The sequence below is a fragment of the Papaver somniferum genome, chromosome 1 (genome assembly GCF_003573695.1).
Source record: "Papaver somniferum cultivar HN1 chromosome 1, ASM357369v1, whole genome shotgun sequence".
In the NCBI taxonomy this organism is placed as follows: Eukaryota; Viridiplantae; Streptophyta; class Magnoliopsida; order Ranunculales; family Papaveraceae; genus Papaver; species Papaver somniferum.
The window spans coordinates 222578643-222596731 of record NC_039358.1 but is presented as its reverse complement, the minus strand read 5'-3'; the positions used below and the strand labels follow the sequence as shown (position 1 = coordinate 222596731).

The window sequence follows — 18089 nt, the reverse complement described above, 5'->3', positions numbered from 1 at the left end:
GATTTTGAGGAAGATGTGAAGATAAAACATGGGTATCTGAAGGATGAAAAACATTGTTAATGATGTTTATTTTAGGTACTACTGGGTTTGTAAGAGAAAGAAATGACATTAACAACAAGTCGGTGGTTTCGTCTGGTCTAGGTTTTTAGCTTGTGAGGAGGAAATGGAAACTTTGAACTGGATCTGAAGTTCGAATTCCTTTGGTTCCAAACATCAACAACATTTCTCTTGCATTAATCAGGCCAAAGACTCAAATCAAGAAGAAACTGAGAATAGTCACACTCCACGGACGCATCAAGTAAACAAAAAAGGCAAAGGGCCCCGCCCTCTCTCCTCTCTCTTTTTTCTCTGTTTTCTTCCGGAAATGATTTATATGAGTCCAAATCTGTTCACACTCCTCTAACGAATGTGTATTTCACATATTCTTCTGATTGGTTGATTATTTAACCGATGGCCCCATTATCCTCCATGTTTAGAATCACGGCCCTCGTAACATAACTCCTTAAATTTAATCAAGGGTAGAGATTGAAATGTGAAATATACACTCGTTAAAGAGTGTGCACGAATTCGCACTGTGATTTATATCATGTGGGTTGAATCCCGCGGGTGATCCCGAGTGAGAGAGAGGGGGTGGGTCCCACCCCCTGCTAAACCGCCGGGTCAGGGGAGGCCACTCATTTTCTCTCACTCGGGATGGCCCGCGGGATGTGTAGCACTACTGGTTTTCTTCTCGGTATGTGTCAGAGAAACTAAATTCTGTTTGTTAGGCTATTTTTATATGACCGTTAAGCTACTTTTCAGCGACCTCTGATCGGATTCTGACCGGAAAATTTATTGGATTCTGGTTATTTCTTTGGGATTCTTGTTACAGTGATTCTGGTTCGGTGATTTTGTCTCGGAGATTCTTGTTCAGTGATTCGATTGTTTCGGTTCCTTTGGTTCTTAACTCTGCCGGAGTTTGTTAACCCATCAGTTCTTCTGTTTTGTTATTCCTCCCCTTTCTCTCTCTTTTTTCAATCTATTGATTCGAGTTTCTTTTCTTTTTTCTTTCAGTCTCTTTTGATTCATTCTTAACTTCGGTAGTATGTTTTAATTTTTTTTGGTTTCTTTTGTAGTCCACCTGTTTGTTAAAATGACAAAAAGCTCAAAATCGGTTTTGATTATCAATAACGTTAGAATCTGGTCTTGCAAGGATATTAGAAACTCGATCTTTGTAAAGAACGGAAAAAGATTGGATATTTGCACAAGATATGATAGCAACATATGGAGAGGTAGAAGAAAAGAGAAGATTGATTGGTGTTGTTTTTTGGAAAAATTCTTTAACTTCTATCATCAAAACCAATCTCAACAACAGCATCCATATAAATAGAGAACCACCCGGATTCACATCAAGCTGCAGTTTACCAATGGCTCTTAGTATTAAGAGTGTTGAACAGAAGCAAGAAGTTGAAGTGGCAGGAAACAGCACTATCAAGCATAATACAAGAGAAATGAGTAGCAGAACATCTAAAGTTGGGGAGATAAATGCAATAGTAAAAGATGTAAATCATACAGGAACTCTAAGTAAAGCAGAAGGCTCAATACACTCAAAGAATTTGAAGTCCAAGCTGTTTGTTGAGGGGAACAAGCTTACTGTCAGGGAGTTTCCTTTTCCTGTGGTCGAAGGGGATTCACCAGATGAGGAGATACAGGTTATGCTAATCCAGGTTTTCCCCTTCCCCCGACTATTCCCCTATTAATTTGCACGAACCCAAATAGCATGTATACTAGAAGCACTCTTTTGGTCTGCCGGAAAAACATAAACTATAATAACTTAATCTTCCAGTATCCAGAGGTGTCATACTTTTGGCAGTTCGTTAAAATCTTAGCTTGGAATCGCCAAGGCCTTGGACCTAGAGATACCATGCAACAATTAGGTAAACTCATCAATACCAACGAACCCAACATCATTTTCCTATCAGAAACTAAACAACATCATAAATTTGTTGAGGATACCCTGCATAATTTCCTTTTCTATAATTTTGTCTGTCAAAATCCAGTGGGAATTGCTGGAGTGCTAGCTGTGGCCTGGGATAAATCGATTAGATTAAATGTCGTATACCAGGACAATAACTAGATAAGTTGTGAAATTTGGAATGAAAAAACTAAATGTGTGTGGATCCTTACTTGTATGTATGGTAGTCCATATAAGGATAGGAGAAAAGAGGAATCTTGGAATGTTGTGAATCAAATGGGAACAAATATGTATACTCCTTGGATTGTTCTAGGCGATCTAAATGTTATTCTACATCCAGATGACAAAAGAGGCGGTAGCCCGGCTAACACTTCAGATATTAGATAATTTAATATCCTGTTTAACAATTTAGGTCATAAAGATGTTGGTTGCATAGAATTTCCTTTTACTTGGTATAACCAGCAAGATGGTACCGCTCTCATAAAAGAAAGGTTGGATAGAGGTATGGCTAATGGGCAATGGCTTACCCTTTTTCCTAATTATAGTGTAAGACATCTAAGTCATGTGGGATCCGACCACACCCAGATTTTACTTAATACTGAGGTTCCTTCTATTGCTGGTCGCAAACCCTTTAAGTATTTCAGTTTATTTCAGGAGGAACAAAAATGTAGAAATCTAGTACAGTCTTCTTGGAATAAGAATTTTAAGGGTTCTCATGCTTTTATACTTGTGATGAATAAACTTTCTACCGTTAAGCATGAAGTTAGACTCTGGAATAGACTTGACTTTGGTAATATTCAAAATAACATTGTTCATGAATAATAGACTTGATAATATCATGAACACCCAAAACATTAGAATGGATGATCCTAATTTGTTAAACACTAAATTTGAAATACAAAAAATGTATGATTATGAGGAAGAGATGTTAAAAATAAAGGGTAGAGAAAACACCATGTTGTTACTTCCATCAGAATGTTGTTGTTAAATAGAAACAGAATCAAATCAATAGTCTTGTATGATAATAATAACACATGGTTAGAAGGTAGGGATAACATTGCAAACTGTCTGAATATCCACTTTGAAAATTTACTTACCAAATCTTCTCATGTTTTAAATAATGATATAGTTAATTTTGTTCACCCTCAAATCATTGATGATGATAACATCTTGATAATGTCTAATCCTACCTCTGCCGAAATTCATGATGCTATTTTTAGTATGCCTCTGAACGCTAGTCGGGGTCCGGATGATTTCCCGACTTGTTTCTTTAAAAAAAAACTGGGAGCTTCTAGCGACGTGATCCAAACTGTGCAATCTTTTTCAGTAGTGGGCACATGCTTACTCAATTGAACCAGACCTTTATTTCTTTGATCCCTAAGGTTATTCACCCAACTACACCAGGGGACTATAGACCCATAAGCCTGTGTAACATTGTGTATAAAATCATATCTAAATTCCTAGCGAATAGGATGAAACCTTACTTGGACAGGATGATATCTTCCTACCAATCGGCTTTTGTCAAGCAAAAGCTTATCTCAGACAACATTCTTGTTTCTCATAAGATAATCCATGATATGAAGAAAAATAAAAAAACAAAAACCGACCATCTAGGCCTAAAAATAGATATGTCAAAAGTGTTTGATCGTGTGGAGTGGAATTTTTTGATTGCTATTATTAAAAGAATGGGATTTTGCGATGCTTGGTGTAATCTTATACAGTGCATTAGCACTAGCTCTTCTGTTATTCTCATCAATGGTGTTCCTAGTAAACCTTTCAAGCCAACTAGAGGCTTGCGGCAGGGAGATCCCCTATCTCCCTACCTCTTTATTTTGTGTATGGATTCATTTTCGAGGACCCTTTATGATGCGGAAACCAATGGCCTTATCACTGGTTTCAAAATTAAGAAACATTGCCCGGCTATTAGTCACCTGCTTTTCGCGGATGACTGCCTAATTTTCACAAAAGCCACCTTAAATCAGAGTGTTAACCTGTTAAAAATCCTTGAGGACTACGGTAAGACCTCCGGGCAAATGATAATTTTTTTCAAGTCTGGGATATTTTTTACCCCCACATCAGTAATGCTTTTGGTAAATCCATAATTGACATTCTCAAGGTTAAGAAAATTAAACTAGATGATAAATACCTTGGAGGCCCCATATTCACTAGTAGATCAAAAATTGTTTGCTTTGAGAATCTGTTAGATAAGATGGGTGGTAGATTAAAAGGTTGGAAAGGAAAATCTTTAAATCCTGCTGGTAGAGAAGTTTTAGCTAAATCTGTTCTTGAGACTTTACCTGTATATAACATGTCTACCTTTATTCTTCCCAAAAAAATTACTAAAAGAGCAACTGCTTTAATCAGAGACTTCTGGTGGGATAAATCAGCAGACTCTAAGGGTGTATATATGAAAAGGTGGAGTAACCTTTGTAAGAGCAAGGAAAAAGGGGGAATGATTTAAAAGATTTAAATAAAATGACTCTATCTTTAATAACAAAGAAAGCTTGCAGGAGACTGTTTCACCAGCCTAACTCCATCTATATGAAAGAAAAATATTTTCCTTTTACCAACCTTTTCCATGCTAGTTGTAGTGATAGTGCTTCTTGGGAATGGAAAGGAATATACACGGGTCTGATAATTATTAAATATCACAACATATGGGAAATAGGGAGAGGTAATAGTGTATATATCCTTAAAGATAACCGGATTCCTGATATGGCATATCACCCTCTAATTTTAAATCCTGATTACATTGGAACTCATACAATGGTAGAAGACTTGCTCACGGAAGATGGGTGGGATATCAATGTCCTGCATCAAATGTTTGATTGGTATACCATCGAGAGAATATTAACTATCCAACCTGTTAGAAATAAAGATGATATTCTTAGGTGGATTGATGACCCCCAAGGGAAGTTTACAAGTAAATCGTTATATGATATTCTTGATAAAAAAAATATGATCAAGCAACTAATATCCTTGCGGGAAAAATCTGGAGGCTCAATGTTATTCCCAAAATCAAATTCTTCATATGGAAAATGAAGAATAATATTTTACCTTTCAGTGACGCTTTGGCTACCCACATTAATCATATTGACCATCTTTGTCCTATGTGCAGGAATGAAATTGAGACAGGGGAACACTCTCTTATGTGATGCTCGTTCACGAGAGCTGTCTGGGCTTACTTCTCTTTAAATCTAGATAATGTTTCTTACGGTTTTGATACTGTCAATGAGTGGTGCTCTAGTTGGTTTCAAAACTACCATCCTGAAATACCTTTTGGACCTTGGGAAAACTTATTTGCTACCACATGTTGGTTCATATGGAAATCGAGATACGAAACGGTTTTTCAAAAGATGAAACCTTGTCCCTCCAGGACAGGAAAACTCATTTAATTTGGATCACTTCAGATTCACAAACAATTTGCAAACTAGAAACCTGACTCGCATCTCGAACAGGAGCACTGACCAACACCTAAATGATCTTGTCTTGAATATCTCCTTATCTTATGTGATCTACTTTGATCAGGTAACAGGCCTAACAGGTATTGGCGTTGCCATTACAGGTGCAAGTGGGGAAATCATCGGGAGAAGGACAAGAAGAGCCAGGGTGCATGGAAAGGAAGAAGGAGATTTCCTAGCTATACATCCAAGACGCTCTAGAGTAGGCTATCCAACTGAAATGCAAAGCTTTTTATCTTCAAGGAAGCAACATCCAAATTGAAAAGCTTTGCAAGGTGGAAGGAGAAGAACTAGCTGGAAATCCAACTCCTTTGTAGACAACCTGCTCTTAAGTTTATCTAATTTTTAAAGTGTTATTTGTAAGGACATAAAGTCCAAAAATATTCCTGGTCTCCAAAACTTAGCTAAAGTTGGAGTTAGAAACTCAAGTCCTTAAATGTGGGAGGCAAGTTCGCTATGTTCGCTCTGTCAGTAACTCTTTTTCTTATTTCTAAAAAAAAAAACTGAGGTTGTACTTTATTTATAAATAACAATGAAAAGCGCTATTTACTTTTTACATTGGGCAAGTGTAAAAAAAATAATGTCGTTTTCCTTGAGAACCTTCTCCATATTGATGATTTCACGAGACGAGTTCTTTCATATTTTGTTATTACGATGAAAAACTCGAACTGACATACATAAAATAAAAAATATAAAAGAGAAGAGAAGTCTTATGTCAACTATTTTCTTGAAGTATACCAGTAGGTTTATGGTAATATAAATGTCGATCTATTTGGATTTATAAGTTTCTAACAGTTTCCACCAACATCCAAACTTCCCAACAAGCGCAACTAAGTAACTTATGTTGTTTTTTGATCGATAAGCAACTTGATCCTTTTTTTCGTACTCAAATTCGTCTTGAAGCGGAAGTTAAAATAGTTTGTAGGAGAAGATTGTATATACTGTATAATCTTTATGAAGAACAAGATAGTGTGCGGAATTTGTGTGATCCTAACAAACAATCATGAAAACTCCACTGACGTAGATTTGTAGGTTACGTTTCAAGCGGCTAAGGTTTCCTGGCCCTCACCAAGATGTCATATGTGGTCTACATGAACAAAAACTTTGACATTTGTCACTTAAATATAAAGGAAGGATCCAATGACATGGTTTGAATTATATTTGGTTGACATTTCGGTGCCTTTTTCTTGTAAAACTGAAACGAGAATGAATTTGCAACTAATTTTTTTATGACATATTCTTTTTATAAAGATCTACCTTCATATCAAAAAGAGTGCTTCCCGAAATGAATCAACACACCATAATTTCAACCGTTGAAGATTATTGAATACCCTCTAAAAGAAACTGGGTACAAGAAATACTATGAGTTACTTCAATCCCTCAAAAAGATAAATATTTAGGATATCATCTGTTTAGTAATAGATCAAAAATTGAATGTTTTGAACCCATGGTAAAAAAAATTAAAATTAAAACGGCTAGTTGGAAAGGAATTGATGTAGGACATCTAGACCAAGTCACCCCCGTTTGAACATGAGTGTGAAACCTTTTTCTAATTCTAGTATTACTTCTTAAATTATGATTTCCCTATTCTAGAAATATTCTAGAACTTCTAGAACTTATTAAGTTTCCTAGTTTATTATGATTACCTTTTTCTAGTTATATTACTTTTAGGAAATAGTAAAGTCTATATAAGAAGGCTTAGCATTGTAGAATTCCTACACTTCAACATTATTATCTTATTTGATTTATCAAAGATATTTTTTTTAGTTATTGTTCTCTAGTTTTCTTATAGCTTTTGTGAATATATTGATTTCACACTAGTTTTCACTACCTTTTGGATCCTTGATCCAAATTATTACGCTTACGCTACGTTAAGTGGTACCAGAGCCTCGATTGAGAGCCTCCACTAACATGGGTGATAAGAAGATTGAAGAGTTGAGGACTAGTTTGAAGAAGGACCTAGAAACTGATATGCAGGCCATGTCAATTAGAATTGAAAGAAAGTTAGATAAATGTTTTCAAGACTTGAAAGAAGAAATCAGAGGTATGTTTTCTACTAACACAACACAAGATGGAAAGAAGGTGATTGGAGAGTTACTTAAGACCCAAGCTGAAACTATCCCCCATCAAATTTCCACCCCTCCCAACACCACCACTCATCTTCAAACACCTCCAGCCACTTCCTAACCTTCTTCCAGCCATTACGCCTCCCTAAATAAATCCTATTATCATTATTTAAAATCCACTCCATCGTACTATTCTTGTCCACCTTACTCAACCCCACAATTTGAATTCTTAGAAGATTTCAACTCTTACTCTACTCCTCAAAACTTGCTCAAATCTTATGCAAAGCAACAAGCAATTGATGTTGAAGATTATGAGCCATATTATTATCCTCCACTACCGCGCCAGCAAAGGAACATGGGAAATACACAAAACTATCGCCCCAAAGCTAATAAAACCACGTTTGATGGACTCTTACACATTGAATATTTCTTAGATTGGATGTGTACAGTTGATCGCTTCCTTGCTTATATGCGCATACCTGAAGATCAACAAGTAGAGCTTATTGCTTTCAAGTTTACTGGACCAGCTTCCTCATGGTAGGATCATCTTCAAATAGAACGATCCAATCAAGGATTGCGACCATTTCAATCCTGGACAGCCATGAAACAACTGTTGAAGAGAAGATTTCTTCCTCCGGACTACATGCAAACCTTGTTCATCAGTTTGCAAAACTGTCTCCAAGGAAACCGCACAGTACAAGAGTATGTAACAGAATTTTCCTGTTTGTTATCTCGGAACCAGCTGAATGAGACGGTTGATCAAACAATTGGGTGGTTCATCAATGGACTTGATTGGAGTATACAAGAAAGTTTGGCTATTCAACAATATACTTCTCTTCATGCTGTCATTAATAATTCTCTAAAGATAGAATCTTTTAGGCTTTCTCCACAACCATACCCAAAATCCTCATTCTCTTACCCTAGAAAACCTTCGTTTCAAAATTTTCCTAATAGGCAACAACCTTCTCCATTCCAGTCCCGTCCTTCTCCTACTCCCACTACCACTACCACCCAACCATCTTCTTCCCAAACTCTACCTACCACAAAGACTCCACCACCTCCACCCCAGTCTAGTAATGTTCCACCTATTAGACCAAAACCTCAAAACCCTTATGCATACCCAATTAAAAACAAGTGTTATAAGTGTAAGCAACCAGGTCATACATCAAACCAATGTAGAAGTGGGCGTACATTGATGACCGTAGAAGAGCCTGCTGATGTGTATGGGGAAGAAAGTGAAGAAGTTATTGGAAATATGGGAGATATTCCTACATATGCAGAGAAAGGAGATGATGAAGATTATTGCTATGTTATTCGAAATCTATTATCTGTTCCTCGTGTTGACTATCCAACTCGTAATCGTTTGTTCCCCACTCAATACCGTGTCCAGAACATGATTTATGATATGATCATTGACAATGGTAGTTGTCAAAACATTGTTTCATCTAGATTGGTGGATTCGCTGCAATTGTCTACTCATCCACATCCTAATCCATACTCTATTGGTTGGATTGAAAATAACAGCAACAAGAATGTAGATTCTTAATGTAGCGTGTCGTTTAAAATTGGGACTTACAACGAGACAATGGTTTGTGATGTTGTGGATATTAGTGTTTGCCATATAGTACTTGGACGTCAATGGTTATACGGTGTGGATGTGACTTATAGATGAAAACCTAATACGTATTCGCTCATGTACAATGGAAACAGAATCATATTGCAACCATCTTATGCGAAACCTAAGCCAAGTCTACAACAAGAAGAGACTACGATGTTGGTTTCCTCGGACATCTTAGCTGATGCACAAGAATCAGGTACGATATATGCCTTAGTTGTACAACCTTCTACCCATGAAATTCCTACAACTATTCCAACTCAATTACAGTCCTTACTAGATGAGTTTGCATGTGTTTTACCATCTGATATGCCTGATTCTTTGCCACCTATGAGAAATATTCAACATCAAATTGATCTTATGCTCGGTGCAAGTTTTCCTAACCTTATCCACTACCGTATGAGCCCTAAGGAGCACGATATACTTCAAGTTCAAGTGGATGAATTGCTCTCTAAAGGTTTCATACAACCTAGTTTGATCCCTTGTGTTTTTCCCGCCCTCCTTGTGCCTAAAAAGGATGGAACTTGGCGTATGTGTATCGATAGTTGAGCTGTTAAGAAGATCACAATCCGTTATAGTTTTCCAATTCCAAGATTAGATTATATGCTTGATATGATCTCCGGTGCCAAGATATTTTCGAAGATTGATCTTAAAAGCGGGTATCATCAAATCAGAATTCGACTTGGAGATGAATGGAAGACTGCATTTAAGACAAAGGATAGTCTCTTAGAGTGGCTTGTTATGCCATTTGGATTGTATAATGATCCAAGTACATTCATGAGGCTTATGAATCAATATCTACAACCCTTCATTGGTAAGTTTGTTGTGGTTTATTTCGATGATATACTTAATTGTTCGAAATCTGAAGAGGAACACCGCTCCCACTTGTGGGCTGTTTTCAATGCCCTCAAAGAGAATGAATTATTTATCAATCTAAAAAAGTGTCAATTTTTCACTTCTAAGGTTTTGTTTTTGGGTTACGTTGTTTCTGCTGATGGTATTCAAGTTGATGATTCTAAAATCACAGCTATTCGTGATTGGCCTACTCCTAAGACAGCCTCCGAAGTTCGAAGTTTTCATGGTCTAGCTTCCTTTTACCGTCGATTTATAAGAGACTTCGGCTCTATTTCAGCCCCTAATACTGGAAGTTGGAAGGATAAAAGGTTCAAATGGACGGATGAAGAAGAATCAAGCTTCCATTTACTCAAAGAAAGGCTTACTTCTGCTCCTATCCTTGCACTACCTGATTTCAACAAGATTTTTGAAGTACATTATGATGCTTCTATATTAGGAGTTGGTGGTGTTTTGTCACAAGATGGTAAACTTATTGAATTTATTAATGAAAAACTTACAAAAGCTCGTCAAAAGTGATCTACTCATGAGTTAGAATTATACGCGGTGATTCGTGCACTACGGAAATAGAGACATTATTTAATACACAAGGATTTTGTCTTGTATACTGATCACCAAGCCCTCAAGTATATTTAGAATCAATCACCATCCAATAGAATGCATGCTAGTTGGATTTCTACCTTACAAGAATATATGTTGTCTATTTAGCACAAGTCTGGTTTGAACAACAAAGTTGCTGATGCACTTAGTCGATTCAATAATCATAGCGCTCGCGAGTTGCTCCTTGTTACCATCCGTGCTGAAGTGATTGCTTTTGACTCTCTTAAGGAATTGTATCATACCGATCCCTAATTTTCATTACTATGATAGAAATGTTTTTCCAAACAACAAGGCATGGGCAATTTTGCTTTACATAATGGGTTTCTTTTCAAAGGTAGTCGCTTATGCATTCCCGATGGTTCCATTCGTGAACACCTTATTAAGGAGTTACATAGTAGTGGTCTTTCTGGCCATTTTGGGAGAGATAAGACTATATCTCTAGTTGAAGCTCGTTACTTTCGGAATTCTAAAAAGTATGTCCATGATTTTGTGCGAAGTTGTATGGTTTTTCAACGAAGTAAGGGTCGTGCACAAAATACAGGATTATACATTCCTCTCCCAGTTCCAGATGCTCCTTGGGAAGATATATCAATGGATTTTGTGCTAGGTTTACCAAGAACCCAAAGAGCTCATGATTCAGTTTTTGTTGTTGTTGATCGCTTTTCAAAAATGGCACACTTTATTCCTTGCAAGAAGACTATGGATGTTGTAACCACAGCAAATCTTTTCTTCCGTGAGATAGTCCGTTTGCATGGAATTCCCAACACCATTACTTCTGATCGAGACACTAAGTTCATAAGTTGGTTTTGAAAGACACTTTAGACTCGTCTCCAAACCAAACTGCAGTTTAGTAGCACAGCTCACCCTCAAATAGATGGGCAAACTGAAGTAGTAAACCGATCATTGGGGAATCTTATTCGTTGTTTATCTGGAGACAAGCCACGACAGTGGGATTTATCTCTTGCTCAAGATGAATTTTCCTACAATTCAGTTCCTAATCGATCCACAGGTTATGCACCTTTTCAAATCGTTTATTCTAAGGTTTCTAACCACACATCGGATATTGTCTCTTTACCATCAGTACCTAGTTCCAATGTTGCAGCTGATCACATGATCGAGTCCCTACAAGTGCTACATGATAAGGTCAAGAAAAACTTGGAAGCTGCTAATGTCATGTATAAGCTAGATGATGATCGTCGACGACATTTTTGGTCTTATGAAGTTGGTGATCTAGTTATGCTGTACTTAAGCGAGGATCGTTTTCCTACTGGTACCTACAACAAGACGAAGTACAAGAAGATTGGCCCCAGTCACATTCTAAAGAAGATCAGCGACAATGCTTACGTTGTTGACCTCCCATCTCATATGAATATCTCTTCCACTTTCAACGTTAAGGATATTTTTCCTTATTTTCCAGGCGATGAGGTTTCTCTTCCAATATCGAACTCGGGGTCGAGTTCTTTTCAAGAAGGGGGGCCTGATGTAGGACATCTAGACCAAGTCACCCCCGTTTGAACATGAGAGTCAAACCTTATTCTAATTCTAGTATTACTTCTTAAATTATGATTTCCCTAATATAAAACTATTCTAGAACTTCTAGAACTTATTAAGTTTTCTAGTTTATTATGATTTCCTTTTTCTAGTTATATTACTTTTAGGAAATAGTAAAGTCTATATAAGAAAGCTTAGCATTGTAGAATTCCAACACATTCAACATTATTATCTTATTTGATTTATCAAAGATATTTTATTCAGTTATTGTTCTCTAGTTTTCTTATAGATTTTGTGAATTTGTTGATTTCACACTAGTTTTCACTGCCTTTTTGATCCTTGATCCAAATTATTACGCTTACGCTACGTTAGGAATCAACTTGAACGATTTGGGAAAAAAAGTGATAATAAAAAATGTAACCACTTCTTTGTATGTGTATCAAATGAATTGCTTTAAGATCTCAGTAAAGATATGTAATAACTAAGTAAACTGCAACGTTGGTGAAAGATGTTGTAAATGCTCAAATCTATGTAGATGATATCATCTATGGATCAACTTCTGAGAAATTCGCAAAATACTTTCAAGTCTCTCTTACTAAAGAATTTGAAATGAGCAATGTTGGTGAATTAAGATACTTCTTAGGATTACAGATTCAACAACATAAGGAGGGGATTTACTTATCCTAGGAGAAGTACGCACGAAATCTTGTGTCAAGATTCGGTCTGGATAAGTCGTCTCCTAAGATGACTCCCATGTCTACTACTGGTAAATTACACAGGGATGAGAAAGGAGCAAAAGTGGATCAAAAACTATATCGATCCATTATAGGTAGCCTTTTGTATCTTACAGCTACTAGACCTGATATTTCCTTCAGTGTTGGTTGTTGTGCCAGGTTTCAGGCGGATCCAAGATAATCTCATCTTGCAGCTGCAAAAAGAATCATACGATATATAAATCACACTGTTGGGTATGGTCTTTCGTACACTTTTGATACTAATACTGACCTTTCTGCTTATTCTGATGCTGATTGGGCAGGATGTGTAGAAGACATAATAAGTACATCAGGGGGCTTATACTATGTGGGTCTCAATCTTGTAGCGTGGCATAGCAAGAAGCAAAACTCTCAATCCTTGTCTACATGTGAAGCATAATACATTGCTGCCGGATCATGTTGTACTCAACTCCTATGGATGAAACAAATGCTTGCTGATTATGGAGTTGATACTGGAATAATGAAGATCTTTTGTGATAACTCCAGTGCGATTCGAATTACTGAGAATCATGTTGAGCACTCAAGAACAAAAAGCACATTGACATAAGATACCATTTTATTCGTGATCTTTATGAAAATGGTATCATTGGTATGGAATTTGTTCCTTCCGAACAACAATTGGCTGGTATTCTCATCAAACCCTTAAACACTGCAACTTTTCAACACTTGCGGTAGTCTATTGGTGTTGTTTTGGTTCATTAAATCGTTTCGATGACTCTTGCCCCCATACTTATTCTTATCTTTTGGGGAATTGAGTCTGAAACTCCAGTAGGTACGTTCCAAGTTCAGTTTCTGTAGGATTGTTGTCATTTTTTTTTTATCTCTTTTGTGCTTCAAAATCCTTCTTTTCTTTCGAAATTAAGGTCTCTCTTGTTGTTCTTCCGGGAATGACATCAAATGGGTTAGAGTTCTTTTGATCTTGTGCTTAATGGTAATATCTTGCGGAGTGTGCGGCTGTGGAATTTTATAGGGGTTATCTTGTATCTTAAAACTCCTTGATAAATGCATTTAGCTTTGGCTTTATGACTGCATCAAAATTAAGTTGGTATGTATTTTTCTTTTAGTCTATGAAATGGCTCTTGTGGAAATTTCATTATGTACCCGTTCTTGTACCTTTGCCAATTTTATTGACAAAAAGGGGGAGAAATATTGTAGTTCACACTACAAATACATATGGTTTTTGGATCATTCTGTAAGGGGGAGTGGTTTCCATGATCGAGATGGAGTATTGACTAAGGGGGAGTGATACATATCACAATAGTATTATTGTTAAAGTCGTGATACAATTGGACTTTGATGTTACATAATAATACCCTAAAATTCGGATCATGGATTTAACCCGAACCCTAGAATTTACGGGCGGGTATCGAAACTTAAACCTATTTCTTTCCCTTCCATTTTACGCTCTCATTTTGTCAAACCATCCTTAATTATTCTCACTACAGAGGTTACATCCACCTTACAGGTCTTAATATTTCAAAGCACAAAAGTAAAAGAAAGCAAAGAAAATGTATAGCAAAAATCTGGACAGAAAAACTGTCAGTAACAGCTTATGTTGTCGAGGCTCCACAGACTTCGCTAAAATTCGGATTTCAGAGCTTGACCCAAATTATGAAACTAGAGAGACCCAGATTTCAAATACACCTGAAAAATCCAAATTCGGAGTTCATTTGGTCCGTGAAAAGTATGCGCAAAGTTGGTCACAGAACTGCGAACCTGCAGTTTCCAGATCTGGCAAGCTGTATATCGAGAGCCATAAATCCTAAACGATAATTCGAAACACTAAGCCCTTTAAACCCATTATAGACAAGACATAAAGGAACATTTTTTGTTAAGAAAGTATTACCTAAATCCTTACCCATTGGTGCCAGTTTCGCAGTTTACAGTATGTGTCAGAAAACATGATTTTCAACTTGCAGTTTAAATATGGCTTTCAAAGACAACCATAATTCAACATAAAATCCTTTCAAATGTATAACAGAAACTTCAAGTATAGTATTTCATGTGTCTATGTCTCCCATATTTATTCTCTCAAAGAAAAACATCAAAATACATGGAAATGAAACAAGAAGCAATACACGCTTAAACTAAGGACTCCTCACTTGCTTCGCCCTTCGATAAAATCTGCAAAATCGTCAATTAGGGTGAGATGACGGCTCAATAGACTTACATTCCCATCCTCTGAGATGCGTAAGAAATCTCAGAAAACATAAGGGATTAAAAGTAAAGAAACGACGATAAAACTTCGAATAATAAACAATGTATTCAACAAATAATATTCACAATACCAATAAAGTTTTCGACAAATCAATCTATTTATATTTCGGCACATTGAGCCCACGGCACCAAAACCTTGGTTCGTACACCCACCTATCGTTTCTCGGCACGGACAATCGCCATCGATGATCGGGAAGCTACGTTCCCATGAGGATCATTACCCATTTATCTATATCGGGGATCATTACCGGGCGTAAGATGGAATTATATTCCAACTAACGGAAGACATGAACTCAATAACATTTTTCATAAACAACTTGTTTTATCACCAAGAGAATGAGTTTTCATTCACAAAAGACTACTGAATAATTATCAAACACACAGACAAGAAGGCATTTGTCGAAAAGAAAGCATCTATGCACATGGAGTTCATTTCCCTTCTTCAAGACCAACAAAACTTGATAGTTGAAAATCAACATCCAGGCCATAAAATAAGCAAGCTTTGCACTATTGTAAACTGACAATAAGAGAGGCAAATTAACAATGAATTTCATTAAATCATGAAAGAGGAGTTGGGGTTCTAAGAAACATTTCCACGAGCACTTACAGTTCCTAAACATAACATTGAACACAATCATTTTGAAAACCCTATTTCTCCTACACAGTAACAAAACAATTTAAGAATTCATGATGACAAAACAATTAAATCAACCCATATTGGACAAATTGAAAACAAACACACAAGAATCACGGAATTCAAACTCCAATTCGGTAAGAACAAATCCATATGAGTAAGAAAATTTCCCAAAGAAGATGAGTAGCAAACCTACCTCAAATTAGCTCAATCCTAGCACTCTTCCTTAGAACCCTTCTCATGCCCCAGCTTCAACTCTATGAAAATCTCTGAGTTATAGTTCCTACTTTTAATTTCAATCCAACTTTTCATCTTCCATGAGTAATAAACTCATTCTTCCCCATTTACTCTTTGTTCATAAATTCCTTTGTAAAAACATCCATCTTCCTGTGTCCTAATCCCCTTGTAAACAATTGACTATTCCCACCCAAGCCTAGTACTTCTAGAGGGGCGGAAAACATTATTTAAATTTCTAATCCTTACAAAAAAATGTGTTCAACCTATGCAAATGTTATAATAAAATGTCGTGTATCGAAACTGGCCATAAGAAATGTATAGCTAGCCTATACACGTACTGAAAACTTAACAAGCAAAACAATAAGACTAAATTCTTCCCATTTAGTCTTAATCAAACAAGTGAAAGGAAAAAGAACAAACAAATTATCGAATATGGTTGATACCCGACCCGAAACGCATAAAAATGAGTGAAGGAAAAATGGAGGGTACCACAATAACACTATGACACTGTATAATAATGATCGAGAGTCTCGATTTCTCTCATTGTTATAGCTACGGATCTTCAACAACGGTGATGCTAAACTTACAATCTTTGGGATCATTGGAGTATTTGGAAGGACGAAGATTTCAGGGAACGTTGTAGATTAGACTATGGAATAGGAGCCACTAAATTTTATCTTTTTTGTATTCCATATATATTTGTCACTAAAATTGACAAATGGGGAGATTATTAGAGCATAGCTCGGTCGACCTCGCATGCGTTGCTATCTCAAGCATGTTTGTCAATGTTAGTGATCAAAACTAGGGCTGCACAAGATCCGCCCAGGATACCCAAACCCACCCGTACCCGCTAAATCCGTGGGTTTTTAATCCATACCCGCCCGTTGTGGGTGCGGGGTTGGTTATGAAAAAAAACCCCGTTGTCTGTGGGTGCGAGGTTGGTTTAAGCTAATACCCGCCCATACCCGCCCAAAAAACCCGCAGATTATATACCATTAGATAAAACTAATCCTAGTCGTCCATTATGAAACCCTAATACTAGTAGATAGGATAACTGATAACCCTCATTCACTTTCTACACTCTTCTCTCTGTTCGGCCTCTCCTCTTCTTCCTCCTCAGTTCTTCTTCTTCACCTATGAACGACAATTACCAGAAATCTTCACCAGAAATCGACAACAACAACTTCGAATCTTCACCAGAAATCGACAACAATCGAAAAATCAACAGATTCAACACTTAATCTTCATCTGTGAACTTCCTAGGTATGAATATTTTGGGGGTTTTGTTTTTTTTTCTCACTTAATCAAGGAGAATAGAAGTTACTCTAAATACTTGAATATAAAACGAGTTTAAACCCGTTTATACCCATACCCGCCCAACCCGTAGCGGGCGGGTAACAAAACCCGCCCGCTGTTTGTGGGTGCGGGGTTGGTTATGAAAAAAAAAACCGCAGTCTGTGGGTGCGAGGTTGGTTTTAGCTTATACCCGCCCATACCCGCCCATGTGCAGCCCTAATCAAAACTATGAGTCTTGATTTCTAGCCTACATAGCTAAGTCTCGGACTAGGATAGAAAAGTGTAGTTGAGCTCAAGGACTTCATGGCGATTCATCATACAAAGACGAAGATCTACTCAAGGAACTGTGGAACTTCTTTGATATATTTCTTGATTCCATCCGAGTTATTCCGAGAGCACCATTGGTCTTTGTTTCCATCCGAATTATTCTCATATCAATCAGTCTCACGGATTTCTATCTAATTGATTTATTGATTGTGTTGAGAAAGAGATAAAGTTCTTTGCTATAACAATCACACCCAATATTTCGTTCTAACTGAAAATACGGGGTATAACAACCACCCCCATATTGGTACCTCATGTCAACAAAATTTCTACCACAGTAATCGGGAGAAGTCGGAAAAAAATAGAGAGCACAACAGGTAAAAGGTAATGAAGAAAATATCACAATATTGATGCTTATTATAGGTGATCGTCCAAATCTATTTTATTTTATTTTTAAAATGGAGGTAGTTTTCATCGTATCACAAGAAAGAATGAAAATGAAATTTACTTATTATATTAGGTAATAAGAAATTCAGGAGTTGCTCTTAGATAACTTATTTGTTGCAGCTGGCTTGCTCCTACTGATTATGTTGTTATGATTAATTCAATGGATCAAAAAGTGATGGCGT

The 18089-nt window shown here is 36.8% G+C and overlaps 1 long non-coding RNA gene across 1 annotated transcript; it reads right to left on the bottom strand.

Annotated features, from left to right (window-relative positions):
• Nucleotides 1-14702: 14702 nt before the first annotated feature.
• On the bottom strand, nt 14703-16079 carry LOC113337348. The gene is made up of 2 exons (XR_003354198.1): nt 15860-16079; nt 14703-14936 (listed from the first exon to the last, which is right to left on the bottom strand). It is a non-coding gene; the product is annotated as an uncharacterized LOC113337348 (long non-coding RNA).
• Between the last annotated feature and the right edge of the window lie 2010 nt (nt 16080-18089).